Here is an 18,328-nt window from a genome sequence, read left to right on the forward strand (position 1 = left end):
CCGGTCCAGTGGGCGTGGTCTTCGGAATACCTGCACAAGAGCGGTTAAAGGCTGGTGATTGGCGCGCAGACGACCAGCTGCTGACCGGTGAGCTTCCGCAAGTCGCGGGTTTTATTTTTCTAGTTATGGAAACTTTCCGTGGCGTGTCGTGTCATTTTATAGTGTAAGTGGCCATATCCGCTCATACAGTCAGTTTATTTGTATATTGAAAATTCTTCCTTGATGATAATACAGTATAGCGAGCGGGAGCCGGAAGGTAACGCCTACCGCCCCTGCCGACCGTGATGAGTCAACTGGAAACCGAACCGCACGCTGAGCCCAGAGAGCAGGCGATTGAAGGTCTATAGACGGCTTTGAAACCCCCCGGCAACCCCACCAATGGCTACTTATCGTTCGTTTCCTTTTCACGCCTTTCAGAATTGAGGTTCGTTCAGCGCGTACGTTGCTTTCCGTTTCTGCGCCTTGTGATGAACACCTCGGTCTGCCCCGACAGAGCTGGCATTTTGAGTCAGAAGCGTGAAAACGAGATTTGCATGAACGTCGGGAAATAAACCCACGAAATGCTGTAAGGAAGGAACTGGGCATTCCCACCATCTTTACTGAATAATAGATGTACAGTACAGCTAGAGACAACTTTACGTGTCCACTGGGGGAAATTTGGCTTTTTAGAATTTAAAAATACTTGGAATGTAAACTGAAAATAGGAAGAAAAAAAACTTTTCTATAAAGACACTCATGGATCCAGTGTCCCCAATTCAGAGCTGGTCAATCCATTAGGTGACACAGACAGCTGCTTTGGGCACAGACAACTGAGGGGCACCGTTTATGAAGGTTAAGGGGCGCACACTCTCGGACAGCGCTAGGGACCCCACCACCACCACCCCCCAGGTCCTCATATAATACTGAGAGTACACAGTAGACACCAAAGGATGTGGATTATGGGTTTATGTAACTAAAGGGGTGAGCAACTCCACCCCCTCCCGCCACCCGCCAAGCTCCAAAGGGGCATTGCCTAGAATTGAATTCTGTGCCCAGCATCCCTTTGCATGGAGTGGCCGTATTCTCTGTTGTCAGCATAAGGCTTTCTTCATGTATTTTAGATTTCTTCTCGTATCTCAAAAATATGCAGTTTAAGCAGGGCTGGATTACGACCTTTAGAGGCTCCAAGTGCTTAAAAGATTTTGGTGCCCACATCTACACTCACCAAAAGGATTATTAGGACCACCATACTAATCCGGTGTTTGACCTTCAGAACTGCCTTCATTCTGCGTGGCATTGATTCAACAAGGTGCTGAAAGCATTCTTTACAAATGTTGGCCCATATTGATAGGATAGCATCTTGCAGTTGATGGAGATTTGTGGGATGCACATCCAGGGCACGAAGCTCCCGTTCCACCACATCCCAAAGATGCTCTATTGGGTTGAGATCTGGTGACTGTGGGGGCCATTTTAGTACAGTGAACTCATTGTCATGTTCAAGAAACCAATTTGAAATGATTCGAGCTTTGTGACATGGTGCATTATCCTGCTGGAAGTAGCCATCAGAGGATGGGTACATGGTGGTCATGAAGGGATGGACATGGTCAGAAACAATGCTCAGGTAGCCCATGGCATTTAAACGATGCCCAATTGGCACTAAGGGGCCTAAAGTGTGCCAAGAAAACATCCCCCACACCATTACACCACCACCACCAGCCTGCACAGTAGTAACAAGGCATGATGGATCCATGTTCTCATTCTGTTTACTCTACCATTTGAATGTCTCAACAGAAATGGAGACTCATCAGACCAGGCGACATTTTTCCAGTCTTCAACTGTCCAATTTTGGTGAGCTCATGCAAATTGTAGCCTCTTGTTCCTATTTGTAGTGGAGATGAGTGGTACCCGGTGGGGTCTTCTGCTGTTGTAGCCCATCCGCCTCAAGGTTGTGCGTGTTGTGGCTTCACAAATGCTTTGCTGTATACCTCGGTTGTAACGAGTGGTTATTTCAGTCAAAGTTGCTCTTCTATCAGCTTGAATCAGTCGGCCCATTCATTCTCCTCTGACCTCTAGCATCAACAAGGCATTGTCGCCCACAGGACTGCCGCATACTGGAAGTTTTTCCCTTTTCACACCAGTCTTTGTAAACCCTAGAAATGGTTGTGCGTGAAAATCCCAGTAACTGAGCAGATTGTGAAATACTCAGACCGGCCCGCCTGGCACCAACAACCATGCCACGCTCCAAATTGCTTAAATCCCCTTTCTTTGCCATTCTGACATTCAGTTTGGAGTTCAGGAGATTGTCTTGACCAGGACCACACCCCTAAATGCATTGAAGCAACTGCCATGTGATTGGTTGATTAGATAATCGCATTAATGAGAAATTGAACAGGTGTTCCTAATAATCCTTTAGGTGAGTGTGTATGACTGGGGGCGAGTTGTGGCTCTGAGGCTAGAGATCACCGTTGGCAATCACAAAGTTGCTGGTTCAAATCCCATAAACGCCTGAAGTGACTCTACTCCATCGGGCCTTTGAGCCTTCATCTCGGGTGTGACGTTAATCTGCATCCAGCCCTCTATAACAGGTCCTCCAATTTACAGGGGAAATGTGGGAGTTGGTGTCGGGACTGGCACTCTAGTCAATGGGGGAAAAAAAAAATGGTGTCACCCATTGCATGACTGCACTTGGGTCCCAATTCAGGTGCTGCATCGTGTGGTGGGTACAGCAACGCACTGTAAAATCAGCACATACACCCAACCTATCTATCTATTATATACTGATCTATATATACTATATATTGATAGATCTATCTATCTATATCTATCTATCTATCTATCTATCTATCTATCTATCTATCTATCTATCTATCTATTATATAGTGCCTCATATCTATCTATCTATCTATCTATCTATCTATCTATCTATCTATCTATCTATCTATCTATTATATAGTGCCTTCACATCTATCTATCTATCTATCTATCTATCTATCTATCTATCTATCTATCTATTATATAGTGCCTTTCATATCTCTCTCTATCTATATATATATATATATATATATATGGTCACACGTGTGCGAGTAGGAGTCCGCTAAAGGGCCTTTGTAATAATAATTCCACACCAGACCAGGGGGCAGCAGGGTGCACTGACTGTTTCTCTCAGTTCCTTGCAGACCTTTCTTGGGAAATCCCAACCGTTTCCGGTGCCTCTGATGACATCACTTCCGCAGCACCTCTTATGATGTCACTTACAGTTCTGGCACAGATGACGTCACTTCCTATACAGCCTAATAAAGATACCATCTTTGCTACCATACCCTCAGTTCTGTTTTAGACTCTTTATTACTCCTTTATGATGTCTTTGACTCATGTGACAATGTGACTATATATACAGTATATTTATATATTTTTTTTTTTGTTGGAGATGGCTGGGGTGGTGACCCAGCCGGGACGCCCAGGAAGACCAGAAGAGGGCTTACGTCCACCTCAGATCATGTGGGGGCGACCACCCTGGTTCCTTTGGTGACCACGGGTACAGAGCTTTGAAGCTGTACCCTGTAGGGGCCCGTGGTCACCACCAGGGGACACCTCTGTGCCTTGGGAGCCCTGGACCTCGGAACTTCTGGGTGTGGCGAAGACAAGCAGGGACACCCGGAGTGCTTCCGGGTATGCAGTCGGCACTTCCGCCACACTGGGGAGTGCCGGTTGAAGATTGCCGGGAAGCACCTGGAGCACATCCGGGTGCACATAAAAGGGGCCGCCTCCCTCGATATGATGGCTGGAGTCGGGAGGAGAAGGACTTTGGGGTTGTGCACTTTTGTAAATTATGGACTTTGTGAATAAATGTGTGTTGGGTGACATTAACGTGTCCGCCTGTCTGTGTCTGGGCCAGCTTCCACAATATATATATTTAGTAAGAAGGACGCTATATAGCACCCGACCCAATGCAGACTGGACACGGAGGCACATGTAAGATAAATAAACTTTTATTTTTCTTCATCTGTGGGCTACACCTTCCTCATACCCACAGACACAACACAGTCCCAAGCACAGTAACAACCCTAAAGCACTTTCTTCTTCTCTCTTCCACCACTACCACCCCCACTCCTCCTCCTCCTCCTCAGCAAGCTTTGTCCTCCTTCCACCTGACTTGCTGGCTCCCATTTATTGGGTACCCAGGAAGTGCTCCAGGGGCTTGATTGCCGACATCCACCTGCACTTCCGGGAGAGTGCCCTCTTCTACGTGTTGGTGTGCTTTGGAGGCAGCATAAAGAAGAAGGACAAGCTGGTGAGGAAGGCAGGCTCTATTGTAGGCACGGAGCTGGACAGTTTGACATCCGTGGCAGAGCGACGGGCGCTGAGCAGACTCCTGTCAATCATCGAGAATCCACTGAACAGGATCATCTCCAGACAGAGGAGCAGCTTCAGCCACAGACTGCTGTCACCATCCTGCTCCACTGACAGACTGAGGAGACCCCACACTATGTGACTCTTCAGTTCCACTCGAGGGGGTAAACATTAACACTACACGAGATTAAAGACTGTTATACCTGCCTGGCACTCTCTCCTTGCATTTTTTAACTTGCACTGAATTGTTATCACTCTTTAATTTAATATTGTTCTGTACCAGTATGCTGCTGCTGGAGTATGGGAATTTCCCCTTGGATCTATCTATCTATCTATCTATCTATCTATCTATCTATCTATCTATCTATCTATCTATCTATCTATCTACATGTGTATATATAGAGATATATAGATCTATATATATATATATATATATATATATATATAGAGAGAGAGAGAGAGAGAGAGAGAGAGAGATTTACATTTATGTAATTTTTTCATTTAATGTCAGAGCCCATTTTTTTGGGTTAGCTGCGCCTTTTGCAGTTTTGCACCACATGGTCTGTCGTAAATCCAGCAATGGAAAATTTCTGTGGTGCCCCCTTTCCCTTGATGCCCTAAGCGCCTACTTATTTTGGTTAATGATTAATTCAGCCCTGAGCGTAAGTTAATTGTCAATGCTAAATTATCCCAGTGCGTGTGGATTTATGCCAAGTGTGTGACTACCAGTTAGTGCCCATCCACAGGGTACAACCACAGAGTTCTGTGCCTACTTAATAAAAATATATATTTTTTTGCTTTTTTTGGCATTCAGCTGCCCTCCCGTATTCGGATGTGTGAGTGTGCATCGTGATATACTGGCACTCTGTCTAAGTTTGGTTCTTTCCTGCGGCCAGAATGGTCAACAACCCAAAAGTAGACGATGCTGCTTTGAAAATGCCATGCGGAAGAAGTCCAAACCAAAATACAATTCATTTTAAATAATTGACCAATTCTTTCCTCTGCGTATAAATTAATGTCTTTATTATGGAGAAGGTGGCACCAGTTTGATGAGGCTGCTGCCCTGCCTGAAGCTGATAATCCTTTAATGTTTCCCTGAAAGGAAATTGTCTCAGCACCGCAGGCCTGCTGAGGTGTCGTGGGAGAGTGGCATGGTGCCAACCACAAGATACAGGGTCAGGCGTCAGGAATTTTGCAAAAGTTAGTATGGGATCTGCCATTTTAAACATGGGCACTGTGGGAGCAGTTCTAAGAACACAGGCCTGCATTTGTCAGAAATAAACTCAAACTAGCGTGGAAATGGCCAACAGATTTACATACGGGGTGAAAGCTTCCTTACTGTCTGTGCTTTTGCATTATTGCCAGATTAAACGCCAGTCTAATGGATAGATAGATAGATAGATAGATAGATAGATAGATAGATAGATAGATAGATAGACGTGAAAGGCACTATATAATAAATAGATAGATAGATAGATAAATAGACGTGAAAGGCACTATATAATAGATAGTTAGATAGATAGACGTGAAAGGCACTATATAATAAATAGATAGATAGATAAATAGATTGATGTGAAAGTCACTATATAATAGATAGATCGATAGATAGATAGACGTGAAAGGCACTATATAATAGATAGATCGGTAGATAGACATGAAAGGCACTATATAATAGATAGATAGATAGATAGATAGATGTGAAAGGCACTATATAATAGATAGATAGATGTGAAAGGCACTATATAATAGATAGATCGATAGATAGATAGACGTGAAAGGCACTATATAATAGATAGATCGGTAGATAGATTTTATTTGTCCCCAGGGGAAAATTTGGCTTTTTACAGAAGTTCGATAAATCTTATATTATGACAAAAAACAACAAATACACGCTAGAATGGCTAAACAGAAAGAAAACTGAAAAGAAAGAAAAACGTCTGACTTGCCCAGACGTTAAAAGAGTGGCTATAAATGGCCTCGGTGAGGAGCTAGACAGGCGTAGCCCTTTTGGTATAAAGGAGCCCCAGTCGCATTTCTTGACACGTGTGATAAATAATTGAGCTTTGACACAACAAAAGAGGTCTGGGGGAGCCTCCGGTGTACTTGGGAATGGCTGATGAATCGAAAAGGTTGTAGAAAAGAGGGGTCTTTACAGACAAAGAGTCCAAAACAGAACTGAGGTTTGGTACAGACGTGCTGGGTTTTAAAGATGGAGGGAGGAAGTGACATCATCAGGGGTGGGGCCGGAAGTGACCTTATAGGGCCCAGGCGGACGTTCCCGTTAAAAAACAGAAGGGCTCAGTGCACTCTGCCACCCCCTTTGAGCCCTTTAGCTGCCTCCCATACTCACATGCGTGACGCACACTTCTGATAAATAATTTGATGGATGTGCAGCGTTGTTCAAAGTGACGCTCAGTTTGGTCTTCATTCTCTCCTCTACTACGACCTCCAGGGGGTCCAGAGTGGGTCCCATAACTAAGACCACCCTTGTAATTCGCTTGTTTGATTCAGGTGAGGTGACAGTGGCCGTCACAGAGTGTTGTAAAACATGTGGAGGACGTCACTACCCACATTAACGGAGTGTGATTTCCTAAGACTGCGGTGGGCTGGCGCCCTGCCCGGGGTTTGTTTCCTGCCTTGCGCCCTCTGCTGCCTGGGATTGGCTCCAGCAGACCCCCGTGACCCTGTAGTTAGGATATAGCGGGTTGGATAATGGATGGATGGATTTCCTAAGAATGAAGAGTCTGCCATTCCTCTGTGTTACGAGACCAGTCCAGCCAGTAATTGAGTTAATTACACGTTAAAAAATAAAAAAGCTTCAAGACTTTGTTAATCTTAAAGGTTGTATTTTTCTATATGTGTGGAATAAGACCAGACTCTGCTAGAAGTGCCGCTCTCAGCCTGGAAATCCCTTTCACCTGTAAGAGGTATTTCTGCCTGAATTCTGAGATACGATACAAAGCCAACAGTTTGTGAAAGTCTGACCACCACACCTCAATGAGCTTCTTAGATGTCCATTTATATGGAGTTGTCTCCACTCTAACAACTTGCGCTCTTCTTTCCGCAAGATTTTGCAGTTTATCTGCGAGAATTTGTGCCCATCCAGCCAGAAAGCGCATTTGTGAGGTCAGGTGCTGAGGTTTGACGCTCACAATCGCCATTTCAGTTCATCCCGTTGGTGTTCAATATGGCTGTGGTCAGGGCTCTGTGCAGGCCGTTGGAGTTCCTCCACACTAAACTTGCCAATTTGCCATCTTTACTGACCTGTCTTTGGGCACAGGGGCACAGTCGTGTTAAAACAGAAGAGGGCTTTGTGGTATAGCGGCTCCACAGCTCCCATGCTAAAGCCCGTTTTAAAATGAATAATCGCCGTACTCGCGGCTTAGCGAGGTGGCATGGTGGGGTGTGGCCAAAGCAGTTCCTGGGGAGATCGTGAAGTGGCCGTTACTCACCGAAGTGCACGTCCGTAATTGATCCCAGGAGCTGCTGATTGCCCCCTCTTGATAAATAGAAGCGCGGGTCGGCTAAGAAGAGAAGGAAGGAGAAAGGAAAGAGAAAGGACGGAGGTTGCAGGAAGAAAGCATGAAGCAGTGGAGAGAGAGAGAGAGAGGAGAGAGAGAGAGAGAGAGAGAGAGAGAGAGAGAGAGAGAGAGAGAGAGAGGAGAGAGAGAGAGAGAGAGAGAGAGAGAGAGGAGAGAGAGAGAGAGAGAGAGAGAGAGAGAGAGAGAGAGAGAGAGAGAGAAGGAGAGAGAGCGAGAGAGAGAGAGAGAAAGCCGGTGTGGGAGAGCGAATCTCCTGGCATCCACCAAATTACCGATTTATCCGTCAGACTGCCACATAGTGAAGGGGGATACATCACTCGAGAGACCACATCTCCACTGTTCCAGGCTCATCAATACTGGTGCTGATGAGGCTTCCAGTGGCATTTTGGGATGGTTGTGAGTGACGTAACAGAGGACGGGCCACTCTTACATGCTGTGTGCTTCAGCACTTGGCCACCCCTGCTCTGTGACTTTGTGTTTTCTGCCATTTTGTGGCTGATCTGCTGGTGCACTTTACAGTACTTGCAGTTATGGTTGACTTTAAGGCAGATTTCGCCTACTGACTTGTGACCGTGCCACGTTTGAATTCACTTAGGTCTCCAGTGTGGCCCAGTGTTTGTCAGGGGAGATTGTGTGGCCTGTCTTCTTGTTTTCATGCACAATGGGTGCGGCCGAATCATCCAAACTCGGTCACTTGGAGGGCCGTCCACATGCTTTTGGCCGTACGGTCTGCACTCCATCCCTCAATAATATTGTACACGGTGTCGCACGCGTGCGCATGGTTGGCAGCTGAAGGGTCTCAATGAGAGTAATTCCACGCCAGACCAGCGGGTGGCGGAGTGCACTGACCTTTTTTCTCGCTTTCCTGTAGACCAGGGGTTCCCAAACTCGGTCCTGGAGACCCCCTGTGGCTGCAGGTTTTTGTTCCAACCAACTTCTGTTTCTCATTGGACTCTTCGCCTAATTAAGTGAGTCATTATTTCCCAGTTTCTGTATTTTGGAGTCAATTTAGAAATTCCAAAACTAAGTTGGATATATTTTTATTAAAATGTAATCAGCAGTTATTTGGGGAATATATTCAGTATTTTCAACCTGATGTTCATTCTGCTTTTCAAGTGTTCTGGTTATTTAATTAATTATCTACTAATTAGCGGGTCTGACACTGAAGTCATTGCTGCTATGCTGGCTGTTAATTGTCACTATTAGAGTTAAATGAAGGGAGCGCGCTACACAGGAAAAGGGGAAAGTAATAGGAAAACAACAAAAGACAGTTAAGCATTTATAGCTTTAGAAAAAAATAAAGATATTTCTAAATGTGTTCTGAATGTTAAAACCATACTGTTGTGTTTTCCTAAATGCAGAATAAGAGAAGAGCGATAAAGACCAGTTAATTAAATGAGATCAGTTGTTATCGATTATTATCACCGATTGTGAAGCTGGTTGGAACAAAAACCTGCAGCCACAGGGGGTCCCCAGGACCGAGTTTGGGAAGCACTGCTGTAGACCATTCGTGGGAAATCCCGCCTGGCCCTGATGACGTCACTTCCCGCTCCGGCCCTTCTAATGATGTCACTTCCAGTCCCGAACCCACGGAGGAGGACCCTTCTGGGGTCCTTAATGATGTCACTTCCGGATCTGGCCCCCCGCTGTTGACATCATATCCTGTTTTGGCCTTTAAAACCGCCATCTTACAAGCAGTGAATCAGTTCTGTTTTGGACTCCGTCCTGAGCCCATCAGTGCTTGCAGGTTTCCCTTTTGCAGTTAGGGAATTTTATACGGGCGCCTGCCCCAAACCCAGTGGCACAGTGGGTAGCGCTGCTGCCTCGCAGTTAGGAGACCCGTCTGGGTTCGCTTCCTGGGTCCTCCCTGCTTGGAGTCTGCATGTTCTCCTCGTGTCTGCGTGGGTTTCCTCCCACCGTCCAAAGACATGCAGGTTAGCTGGGTTGGCGATTCTAAATTGTGTGTGGTTGTGTTTGTGTGTGTCCTGTGGTGCGTTGGCACACTCCCCGGGATTGGTTCCTGCCCTGTGTTGGCTGGGATTGGCTCCAGCAGACCCCCCGTGACCCTGTGTTCTGATTCAGCGGGTTGGAAAATGGATGGATGGATGGACTCTTGCGTCGTCTTTTTGTGATAACGGTTATCAGCTGGGATGCACAAGGCGCTTCATATTTCTCTTTATTCTTGAATGCAGGTCATGGAGTCGTCCTTCATGTGTGATGTGTGCTGCAGGCTTTAAGGACCTGACAAGGCTCAGAGAGGTAAAGTGGACCAGTGGCCACCAGGGGGCACCTCTGCACTGGTACAGCAACCCCCTCATGTCAGAGTTCACCGAGTCCGAGGCCAAGTGGTGAGTTGTGTTGATGGCCAGCTGGCATGGTGGCAGTGTGGGCAGTGAGAAGCGCTACACTCGCCACTCCGAATGGCACACAGAGAAATGCCATCTGTCTCAGTGGGGTGGTGGGGTTTTGTTCCTTTTTAAGTGTACTTTATGTTGGCCCGCTCTACACTTCCTCCAATAAGATTTAAACCTACATCTTTTACTGTTTTTCATTTTAAGATTATTTTGACCTTTTTACTCAGAGTCACCGTTAAGCTTTTTAGGTGCGTTTGCACGGACTCCGACATGTTGACAATAGTAGGTGCGTTTTCAGTCTGTCCGCATCTGTCAGTGTGCCAGTCTGTCACACACACACAACGTAAAGGCTCTGGTGCTGGTAATTCCTCACCAGTCCACAGGGTGGCGCTCTACTCTTCTCTTCCTCCCTCTATAGACTGGATGATTGACAACCTCACCCACCTCTGATGTCACTTCTGGTGTTCATCTCCCTGGAGCCACCGTATCCTGCCTGGCTGGCATTTAACCAGACGTGACGCCATCTTGGATGTGAGACTCGCGTCCTCAGTGATGTATTTATTTTTTTTTTGCTTCATTTATAAAATACAGGGTCACGGCGTCTCCCCAACTCTTTTATCTTTGTCCTCTTTTACGATCGAAATCTGTTTGGAACTTTTTGTTTTTGTTGAGTAGAACAAACTGCAAGTATTTTTATAGTTTCAATAACTCCTGTTGTAAAGCTTTAGAAAACTGGCAGCTCACTTGTCCTAAAACCGAGAAGCATTTTGTGTGACTTCAATTCTGGGTTAGTTTGCTTTCGCAGAGTCAATGGAGGCTCTGATTGGGGCTCTCGAGAGACTGAGTGAGGGGTCTTGCGACGGTCCTGATAAACACCAAAGATCCAGGACTTTAATGACCTCGTGGGCCATCAGCAGTTAATTAATTAACCAATCAGTCAATCAAGTAAGTAATTAATTGATTAATTAACCAATCGATCATGTAATTATTTAATCAATCAATCAGCTAATGAATTAATTAAGCAACCAACCTACTCTGTTCAATGGACTGGGTGTTGGTCAGGGTTGTGGGCTCCAGTGGCTGGTGGGGGGGCATCTGTTGGTGAGGAGAGATTCGCTGATCTTGACTTTGCTGACGATGCTGTGATCTTCAATGGAGGCCCTGATCGGTGGTCTCGAGAGACTGAGTCGGAGTGTCTGGGCTTGTGAGGGTCCGGATAAAAACCAAGAGCCAGGCCTTTAATGACCTCTTGGGCATGGCCATCAGCAGTGTGTCTGTCTGAGTGTCGACCTCGTCACCGAGAGGTTTACTTACCTCACCGGTGACATTCATGTGACGCTGGTGACTCTTCCTATGAAGTCAGTAGACGGATTGGGAGAGCATGGGGGGGGTCATGAAGTCACTGGAGAGGGGTGTGTGGCGCTACTGATATCTCTGCAAAAGGACGAAGGTCCAAGTCTTCAGAGTCCTGGTGCTTCATGTTGGTGAGACCAAGACTGGACTCCTTCATGTGGGTCTCTTCAGAGGGTCCTTGGGTCCCGCTGGTGTGACTTCGTGTTGCTCGTGGAGTCCCAAATGAGGCACATGACCTGCACGGTGAGGGAGCGTCAGTTACGGCACTACGGCCATGTGGCGCGTTTCTCTGAGGGTGATCGTGCTTGTAAGAGCCTCACTTTATTGGGCACCTGAGTGGCTGGACCAGGCCAAGGGGACATCACATAACACCTGACTGTGGCAGATAAGAGGGTCATTTCCGGAGGGTGGGACTGGACTGCGTGTCCGACTGGGGGGGTGCAACAACGTGGTGTACCAGTGCCTGCTCCCCGACTTGCTTTCTTACTTTACTTTCGGTTACGTTAACCTTTATATTTTGCATATTTTCCTTTCTTACTTGTCCAGTCGCTGCTCCAGATGCCAAAAACAGATCATGAGAGAGGAGCGCAGCCAGCAGCAGTTTGTACCTGAATGTGCTACGAGCTCTGCCACCCCAAGTCACTTCTTCTGGCAGCCCAGGTCGGGCAAAGGATCTTTGTGATGGCAAAAGTGGAAAATGCAAACATGGAAAGGAAAAAAAATATGACTTAGTGTAAGTTATCTGGGAATTCTTGAAATCAGAAAGGAGCTCCGTAAGCCTGGCTCTGCAAGCACCGAGTGAATAAACGTGGACTCCGTATTTGCTCTTAAAAGCCGCCTTATCGGCAGATTGTAATAATTCAATATTTCATTAACATTATAATATCTTGGCAAAGCGCCACAATGACTTGCTATCCATCATAGGCCTTTGCAGCCAACATCCCGAGTACGAGGGGCAGCAGTGAGTCTTCTCAGCAGGATCGCTGGGTTGGCACTCCTTGGTAGGCTGAGAAGCTCAGCAATTTGGGAGAGGCTCGGAATAGAGACAGACTGGGCATGACAGAAGGGTGCCTCCCTGGACTGTGCCCACTCTAGTCACACTGGGCAGAGAGACACGCTGGAGCAATCCTAGCTCTGGAATCAGAGGCAGGGCACAGGACGACTGGGCGACAGGAACCTGACAATTAATAAAGGAGAACCAGCTGGCGATGTCATGTTGGCATGAGCCGCGTTACAATCTGGTGCCAGTGAAAGCCTTTTAAGTCCACATTAGCCTTTTTTGCACTGGGGGGCTTCACTCCCTCCTCGCCAACCCCCGTGTTTGTTTTTCCGGATACACACTTTTTAGATTTTTTTTTTTCTCTTTGAATTGTTGCTATTTCATTAGTTTCACTTTTATTTCAGATCTTCTGTAAAAACAACATTTGGAGTCTTTCGAGTGCTGAATCCTTTAATTGAGCTCAGTGAGACCCGTGTGTTTAATGACTTTGTACCCTAATTCAGGACAGGCATCTCTGTTTGGATTTTCAGCACAGACACGGCGATCTTCTTCATCATCAGCACTTCATCATTTTTTTTTTTGCAAAGTAACCAATAAATGCATGTGCGGTGAACTCCGTCTTTGAAATTCTCTGACTTAAACTTCAAAGCCTTACAGTATTGATGTACAGTGGTGTGAAAAACTATTTGCCCCCTTCCTGATTTCTTATTCTTTTGCATGTTTGTCACACAAAATGTTTCTGATCATCAAACACATTTAAACATTAGTCAAATATAACACAAGTAAACACAAAATGCAGTTTTAAATGATGGTTTTATTATTTAGGGAGAAAAAATCCAAACCTACATGGCCCTGTGTGAAAAAGTAATTGCCCCCTGAACCTAATAACTGGTTGGGCCACCCTTAGCAGCAATAACTGCAATCAAGCGTTTGCGATAACTTGCAATGAGTCTTTTACGGCGCTCTGGAGGAATTTTGGCCCACTCATCTTTGCAGAATTGTTGTCATTCAGCTTTATTTGAGGGTTTTCTAGCATGAAGCGCCTTTTTAAGGTCATGCAGGTCATAGCATCTCAATTGGATTCAGGTCAGGACTTTGACTAGGCCACTCCAAAGTCTTCATTTTGTTTTTCTTCAGCCATTCAGAGGTGGATTTGCTGGTGTGTTTTGGGTCATTGTCCTGTTGCAGCACCCAAGATCGCTTCAGCTTGAGTTGACGAACAGATGGCCGGACATTCTCCTTCAGGATTTTTGGTAGACAGTAGAATTCATGGTTCCATCTATCACAGCAAGCCTTCCAGGTCCTGAAGCAGCAAAACAACCCCAGACCATCACACTACCACCACCATATTTCACTGTTGGTATGATGTTCTTTTTCTGAAATGCTGTGTTCCTTTTACGCCAGATGTAACGGACATTTGCCTTCCAAAAGTTCAACTTTTGTCTCATCAGTCCACAAGATATTTTCCCCAAAAGTCTCGGCAGTCATTAAGATGTTTCTTAGCAAAATTGAGACGAGCCCTAATGTTCTTTTGCTTAACAGTGGTTTGCGTCTTGGAAATCTGCCATGCAGGCCGTTTTGCCCAGTCTCTTTCTTATGGTGGAGTCGTGAACACTGACCTTAATTGAGGCAAGTGAGGCCTGCAGTTCTTTAGACGTTGTCCTGGGGTCTTTTGTGACCTCTCGGATGAGTCGTCTCTGTGCTCTTGGGGTAATTTTGGTCAGCCGGCCACTCCTGGGAAGGTTCACCACTGTTCCATGTTTTTGCCATTTGTGGATAATGGCTCTCACTGTGGTTCGCTGGAGTCCCAAAGCTTTAGAAATGGCTTTCTAACCTTTACCAGACTGATAGATCTCAATGACTTCTGTTCTCATTTGTTCCTGAATTTCTTTGGATCTTGGCATGATGTCTAGCTTTTGAGGTGCTTTTGGTCTACTTCTCTGTGTCAGGCAGCTCCTATTGAAGTGATTTCTTGATTGAAACAGGCAGGTGTGGCAGTAATCAGGAAATTGAACTCAGGTGTGATACACCACAGGTAGGTGATTTTTGAACAAGGGGGCAATTACTTTTTCACACAGGGCCATGTAGGTTTGGATTTGTTTTCTCCCTAAATAATAAAAACCATCATTTAAAAACTGCATTTTGTGTTTACTTGTGTTATATTTGACTAATGGTTACATGTGTTTGATGATCAGAAACAATTTGTGTGACAAACATGCAAAAGAATAAGAAATCAGGAAGGGGGCAAATAGTTTTTCACACCACTGTACGTCTGCCATCTCGCCCGTGTCCGTATATTCAATCTCTTAGTCGCCATTTCGTTATTTCTCTTTCTTTGCACTAATGCGATCTTGACTCTCCTTGTTTTTTTTGACCCTGCCATTTTTTTTTCTGCTGTCATATTCTGTCTGCTGCTCTGTTTGTGTTTCTCGCCTTCGTCTTTTGATTCCACTTTTCATTTTCTCTAACCTGCTCTGCATGTGTTTGGCCCTCTGGGTTTTTTAACCTCTTTGTTTTCTGCTCTTTGTCTTTTATTTCTGACCTCGCTTTGTCTCGTTTTTTTTTTTGTTTTCGACGACACCTGGTCCGTGCTGATCTTTCGAGTAATAATTTCCGTTATGTTTGCGCTCCTGCGATCTTTACTGTCTTTTTTTTTTTTTATACTTTCATATTCTTTAACTTTCTCCACATGTTATTGTGCGAACGTTTTTTTGTATTTTTGAGCCTTTCGAATTCCACTGCTTTCCTAATCTCTGACCTGCTCTGCACGTGTTTAGCGCCGCCATTTGTGAACGTCTTTATGAAGTTCTACTTTGTCTTTTAATTCTGAGCCCGAGTGGACCTGCTTTATTTGTTTCAACTCTACTTGTTCCGGGCTGATTTATTACTTTCCTCTTTATCTGAATTTGTAACTCGATTCTTCTTTTTCTTTTTTAAATCTCCAACGCTCTTGAGTCTCTTTTCTCCACGCTGCTTTCTTCTTCGCTTAGTCGTCGACGTTTCATTTATAACGTATTGTCCTTCTACACTTTCTATGCGCTGAGAGCCCTGGCTCTGCGTCTGCTCAAAGCCTCCTTTACACGACTGAATGTGTTCCTCCCTGCGCTCTTATTTATTTGTTAGCAGGGCGTGTCTCACAAGAATCTCGTGTTCTACGTCATCGCGAGACGGTCCTGGGCACAAAGTCTCATGTTTAAGGTCCCCGCGAGACGCTCCGTGGCCAGTCTCTTTAGTCTGGCGGGTCTTTTAAGTGTCTTCCTGTGATCTTAACGTGAAGATCATGTCTGGTCTCCCGTCATTTTCTTTTATAGTAGAGAGTCGATATTGTAAAGCGCATTTAGCAAACACGTATTTCTGTATTCTGCGTAACTCTTTGAGGGCTGAAAGCCACACAAAGCAAAGCAATCAAACAAAAAAATGTCAGTGGCTGCTGCCGGCACCCATTCACCATCGATTGACGGTCAGCAGGAATACACGGTGGGCTGGTTGTCTTTGTGCAGCCGGTGGGGGGCTGGCGGTGGCAGTCGTCGTGCCACACAGTCGGCTTTGTACCTCTCGTCATCGTAAGTGCCGCTCCTCCCAGGCACACATCAGCTACACAAACGTGTTCTGCGCCTCGATCGGCTGATGCCGGCGTTTCGTTTTCCGTCTCCTGATCACTTGCATGAAAATCGAAGTCCGACAAGTCCGAGTCCCGGTCAGCGATAACACGCAGCACGCCGTCCAAGGAGTGTTTGGTTCTACGCGATCGCTTTGGTCTCTGGCCGGATGTCGGTGCCATTTTAGAAGTTCTTTGCTCTTCTCTACTCGTAGACGTGCAGGACGTCGAGGTCAAATCTACGGCGCTGACTTTCCTCCTAGCAAAGAGAGTCGGAAGTAAAATGTCACGATGAGTTTTGTCGCCATTTACAGCTGAGTAGCGTTAGAGGACGGCCAGATGTGACACGTCATTCGTTCTTGTCGTTTAGAGGACCCCTGAATTTTGACAAAAATCGACATCCGCCCTGAAAGAGTTAACGTAACAAGGCGATTTAGCGCAGCTGCCACATTCACAGTAGTGGGCAGACGTGAGCTGCAGTGCCCACCACACCGAGATCAGCGCCGATGGTCCGGTTGGAGTGTCCTTAGAAGAAGAGAGAACACAAAACGGTCAATTCCAACCTGTAGAGCTGTAGATGGCAGGAAACATTCAAGGGGAGTTCTGGGATCAGACGGCCAAAATCCAGGAGATGCCCCCTAAGTCGGCCCTCAGTGCATTTGGCCAAATAACGTAGTGCGGCCCCCACTCCCACCGTCTCCCCTCCCCCAGTTTCTTCACTAACTTGGACTCCTGCCTTAACCTCCTCTGCTTTGCGTTTGCCCCCAGAAAAACGAGCCAAAAGTGTGGCATTTTTTCAACAGGAAATGACGGAATTCTGTGTAACGTAAACAAGTAAACAGCAATACGTCGCCATGGATACAGCAGGACAGGCCTGTCTGGTGCCCACTGCTCTGCTGATGTAGGTTTGGCACACGTCCTTGGTGTGACATGTTTTGAGACTGTCCCCAACGCACAGCCTGATGTCACAATCGAGACGGTTGTCACCTGTTTCTTTCTTTCCCAGTCAGCGATAACACGCAGCACGCCGTCCAAGGAGTGTTTGGTTCTACAGCTTTGTACCTCTCGTCCTCGTAAGTGCCACTCCTCCCAGGCACACATCAGCTACACAAACGTGTTCTGCGCCTCGATCGGCTGATGCCGCCGTTTCGTTTTCCGTCTCCAGATCACTCGCATGAAAATCGAAGTCCGACAAGTCCGAGTCCCAGTCAGCGATAACACGCAGCACGCCGTCCAAGGAGTGTTTGGTTCTACGCGATCGCTTTGGTCTCTGGCCGGATGTCGGTGCCATTTTAGAAGTTCTTTGCTCTTCTCTACTCGTAGACGCGCAGGACGTCGAGGTCAAATCAACGGCGCTGACTTTCCTTCTAGCAAAGAGAGTCGAACGAAAACATCACGGTGAGTTTTGTCACCATTTACAGCTGAGTAGCGTTAGAGGACGGCCAGATGTGACACGTCATTCGTTCTTGTCGTTTAGAGCACCCCAGAATTTCGACAAAAGTCGACATCCACCCTGAAAAAGTGAAAAGATGTAATTACATTATTTTTTGGTATTCCTCATCATTACCCCATTTTTGTGTGTTAAATATTTTTTGGATCTGTCGGTCTGAAGAAGTAAATAAAAATGCATCAACTTTATTACACCCTGTGGACGTTTGCAACCATTTTAAAAAGACATTTGCTGTGCCTTTTGTTTCCAATTCTGTCCTTCAAAATCATCACAAAATATTAACAAAGGTCAACATCAGGCACCCAGGCGCGCATCACGTCCTAGTGAGCTGAACGACTTCCGGCCTGTCGCTCTGACGTCACATGTGATGAAGACCATAGAGTGGCTGCTGCTTCACCACCTGAGGCCACAGGTCCACCACGCCCTCGACCGTCTGCAGTTCACATACCAGGAGAAGGTGGGAGCGGAGGATGCCATCATCTACATGCTACACCGATCCATCTCCCACCTGGACAGGGGCAATGGTGCTGTAAGAATTATGTTTCTGGACTTCTCTAGCGCCTTCAACACCATCCAACCTCTGCTCCTTAGAGACAAGCTGACAGAGATGGCAGTAGACTCACACCTGGTGGCATGGATTGTGGACTATCTTACAGTCAGACCTCAGTATGTGCATCTCGGGAACTGCAGGTCTGACATTGT

At 46.2% G+C, this 18,328-nt stretch overlaps 1 long non-coding RNA gene across 3 annotated transcripts; it reads left to right on the forward strand.

Moving 5' to 3' along the window:
- Positions 1 to 7: 7 nt before the first annotated feature.
- Positions 8 to 13,181, forward strand: LOC120542000. Of its 3 annotated transcripts, none has more exons than XR_005636127.1 (4): positions 8 to 87; positions 10,064 to 11,170; positions 12,125 to 12,311; positions 12,983 to 13,181. It is a non-coding gene; the product is annotated as an uncharacterized LOC120542000 (long non-coding RNA). The 3 variants fall into 3 exon arrangements; XR_005636128.1 differs by lacking the exon at positions 12,983 to 13,181 and having other exon boundaries at positions 10,064 to 10,219; positions 10,644 to 11,170; positions 12,125 to 12,927; XR_005636126.1 differs by lacking the exon at positions 12,983 to 13,181 and having other exon boundaries at positions 12,125 to 12,927.
- Positions 13,182 to 18,328: the final 5,147 nt, after the last annotated feature.

This window comes from Polypterus senegalus, chromosome 13 (genome assembly GCF_016835505.1).
Source record: "Polypterus senegalus isolate Bchr_013 chromosome 13, ASM1683550v1, whole genome shotgun sequence".
Classification (NCBI taxonomy): domain Eukaryota; kingdom Metazoa; phylum Chordata; class Cladistia; order Polypteriformes; family Polypteridae; genus Polypterus; species Polypterus senegalus.